Source organism: Hemicordylus capensis, chromosome 2 (assembly GCF_027244095.1).
Source record: "Hemicordylus capensis ecotype Gifberg chromosome 2, rHemCap1.1.pri, whole genome shotgun sequence".
In the NCBI taxonomy this organism is placed as follows: domain Eukaryota; kingdom Metazoa; phylum Chordata; class Lepidosauria; order Squamata; family Cordylidae; genus Hemicordylus; species Hemicordylus capensis.
This window is the reverse complement of record NC_069658.1, coordinates 212,288,101-212,291,887: the sequence shown is the minus strand read 5'-3', so window position 1 is coordinate 212,291,887 and position 3,787 is coordinate 212,288,101. Positions and strand designations below refer to the sequence as shown.

The window sequence follows — 3,787 nt, the reverse complement described above, 5'->3', positions numbered from 1 at the left end:
GGAAGAAGGGTTCTATGCTCACAGGGAGCTAAGAAGAGCCCTGCTGGATCAAGGCCTCTCTAGTCCAGCACCCTGTTTCACACACTCAGTGGCCCATCAGCTGCCTCTGGGAAGCCCACAGGCAAGAGGTGAGGGCATGCCCTCTCTCCTGCTGTTGCTCTCCTGCAACTGATATTAAGAGGCATCTTGCCTCTGAGGCTGGAGGGGGCCCGTAGCCACCAGACTAGTGGCCATGGATAGACCTGTCCTCCATGAATTTATCTAAACCCCCATTTAAATATGTCTAAGTCACTTGAATGGCCTTGTTGAAGCCCATCCAAGCTAGTGGCCTTAGACCCTTGGTTCTAGCTCAGAATTGAGCCTAGCTCTCAGGGGTGTCCCCACCATTGTGCCAATGGGTTCAAAGAACCCGGGCCGCCAATGAAAAGGACCGCCGAAGCCCCATGGCCCGGGCTGCAGAGGAGCCCAGAGCGAACTCCCCCCTCCCTCGCCCAGGCTGCTGAGAGCCCGGGCGAATTCTTGGTTGGTTGTTTCAGGCAGCACTGGATGCCGGATAGGACATTTCCCCCTTTCTCTCCCTCTCTAGAGGGAGAGATAGGGGAAAACATCCTATCAGGCACCTGGCACTGCCTGAAATGATGAAGTGAGAGCTTGCTTGGGCTCTTGGCAGCCCGGGCCACGCCCCCTTTGTGCATGATGTCAAATGCAAAGGGGCGTGGCCTGGGCTGCCAAGAGCCCGAGTGAGCTCTCAGCTCGTCATATCAGGCAGCCGCCGGCGCTGCCTGAAATAACAGACGGAGAGTTTGCTCTGGGCTCCGAGCCACGTTCCTGTGCGCGTGACGTCACGCGCACGGGCATATGTGGAGGGGGCCGCCGAGCGGGGCAGGACCGGGCCCAGGCCACTGTACGGCTGGCTCCGTGACTGCTAGCTTCATCAGTGTTTGCTCTGACCGGCAGCAACCTTCCAAGGTCTCAAGCCAGGGTCTTTCCCCGCCCTAGCTGAAGATGCTGCCTGGGACTGAACCTGGGACCATCTGCATGCAAAGCCAGAGTGAGCTACAAAGGTGCTGTATACAGAGTCAGACCCTTGGTCCACATAGTCCACTGCTCGGACTGGCAGCGTTTCTCCGAGTTCTAAGAACATAAGGAGAGCCCTGCTGGGTCAGGCCCAAGGCCTATCTCGCCCAGCATCCTGTCCCACACTGCGGCCCACCAGTCTTTCCCAGGCAGGCCTACATGAAGATGCTGCCCTACAGATGAAGGGCTTTTTATCAGAGGCAGGCTAAAAAAATACCATGGTATGTCCCTAGTTAATAAGAGCCTTTGGGGGCACGTCTAACGCGGTGCAGAATGCCCTCGTTTTGTATAGAGCAGGGCTTTTTTGTTTGTTTTTGTTCGAATGCTGGTTGAACATCCAAACGTGGAACTGTCCCGCTTGCATTTGGAAGTGGTACAGTCCCAAGGAGGACTATACCACTTTTTTTAAAAAAGTGTCTTGTTTCCCTGCATAGGTGTGGTTCAAAAACCGCCGGGCGAAGTTCCGTAAGGGCCAGCAGGGGGCGCTGAGGAGATGCGTCCGCTCTGACCCCCCTGGACCCATGGGAGGAGACAGAGGGAGAGATCCAGAAGAACAGCGCTGTTTGCCGATGCCCTGGATCCGGCCCGTGTCCATGAGCGGTGCCTTGGGAAGAGAGCGGCTTGTGGTCTCCGTGGTGAAAGACGGTGCGGAAAATCCCGCGTGGTGCCCCTCGGGGGGCGCTTTGATAGCCCCAGGGACTCCCCGCCTGGGACAGGAGATGAGAAGCAGGCAGGATTTGGCCCTGCGGTATGGCTCTGCAGTGCCTTTGCACACCTGTTGGCTGGCCGCGTAGGCAGGGATCGGAGCGCTTCGTTCTGCATTCTCAGGGCTTCCCGCATCGGACCGAGGCAGCCTCGTTGAAACAAGGAGTGGGATTCCAACATTTCCCTACAAGCAAAGGCAAAACACTTTGGGGGCCTTTTAGTTTAGGTGACGGAGTGGGGGGATGTGGTAGAGGTTTATGACACGGTACATGGTGTGGAAGAAGTGGGGAGAGGGAAGAGGCTCATGCCCCTCACTCCCATAACCCGATTTCCAGTCAGTCCTCCTCACAATGGCCTGTTAACTCGTGGAACTCAAAGCCACAGGATGCGGCAGTGGCCACGGGTTTAGGCAGCCTTTTAAAAAGACTGGGACATACAAACATCTGAAGCTACCTTATACAGGGTCAGACTTATGAAGCTGCCTTCTACTGAGTAAGGCCTTTGGTCCACCTAGCTCAGTCTTGTCTACACTGACTGGCAGCAGCTTTCCAGGGTTTCAGGGAGAGACAATGACATTATTAAACAGATGTATCTCTTTTAAAAAACACCCTCCTCTGCCTTTCCAGGCTGAACAGAATGCTCAAGGCAGCTGAGGGCGTAAAAGAAAGACCAAAAACGACCACCAGACTGCGAGAACTTTAAAATATGTATGTTATTTTGTTTACTTCTGTGCTGCTTTTTCAAAGAATAAGTATCAAAACACACCAATGGATGTAACTGACTATCCTTGCTTCCATCTTACATCTGAAGAAGTAGGTTATAATGACCCACAAACGTTCATGTACTAAAACATCAGTCTAAAAGGTGTTACCTTATTCCATTTTGTTCTATCAAAATACATTGTCACGTTGCGAAAAGGTTCCCATTGTTCATTACAGAACAGCAAGTGCAGTTGATTAAGTCCAGTCCTTTCCACAGCAAGAAACGGACATAGAAATGAATAAATTAGGTCCATATGAAGCCCCCTGCTCCTGAGTCAGGCGCTTGGTCCATCTAGCTCAGTCTTGTCTACACTGACTGGCAGCAGCTCTCCCAGCTTTCAGGCAGGGGTCTTTCTCAGGCCTACCTGGAGATGCTGCCAGGGATTGAACCTGGGACCTTCTGCGTACAAAGCAGATGCTCCACCTCTGAGCCACACCCTATCAATTGAACTCAACATTGTCCAGGCCAAGTGGCAGTGAGTCTCCAAGGCCTTCTATAGAGCTCTTTCCCTGCTTTCACTGTCTGAGATGATTTTGAACTGTGCGCACGGAAAGTGTGTGCTCCGCTGAAACCTCCCCCTCCCCGGGTTTTGGGCTCTCCTCTGCTACACTCACAAGGACACATGACCAAAGGACAGCTGCCATCATACCCCAGTGGAACCTCCATGTACAGGAGAAGCCTATCCATGAGTAGCAGGTGCCGGGATAAACACCAGGGGAGGGCAGTTGCCGTCATCTTTATGCTGTGCTTGTGAGTTTAGCTTGCCTGGAGGTATCTGGCCAGCACCCGTTGTTGGAAACAGAAGACTGGGCTAGCTAGAAAGAATTTTGGTCTAATCTGATAGGCCTCTTCTTCTAGATCAGCAGCAGGGGCGGAGCCACCATTGGGCGAACGGGTTCAAAGAACTCGGGCCACCGCCAATCAGGGGCCGCACCTTGTGGCCTCGACACGCCCCCCCGCTTCTGACTTCAGACACGGGGGTTCTGGTTTAGCTCCCGAGCAGGGACTGTGTTGCCCCCGTTTGGGAGTTAAATGGTCGCTGCATTTGTGGCGCAGCCAGGAGTGGCTCTTCCCTGTCAGATGCAGGGGGCGGGGTGAGAGGGGCTGCCGCCGTGGCCAGACACTGGCCGCTGGCGGTCAGGCTCCGTGCCTGATCAGTCGCTACCATCTACTGATGGTAACTGCCCAGAGACGGAAGTTTGGGGCAGCGTGCAAATTTGACAAATAAATAAATAAATGAATG

At 53.9% G+C, this 3,787-nt stretch overlaps 1 non-coding gene across 1 annotated transcript; it reads right to left on the bottom strand.

Annotated features, from left to right (window-relative positions):
• Positions 1-2,912: 2,912 nt before the first annotated feature.
• Positions 2,913-2,981, bottom strand: TRNAT-UGU (transfer RNA threonine (anticodon UGU)). The gene has a single exon. It is a non-coding gene; the product is annotated as a tRNA-Thr (tRNA).
• Between the last annotated feature and the right edge of the window lie 806 nt (positions 2,982-3,787).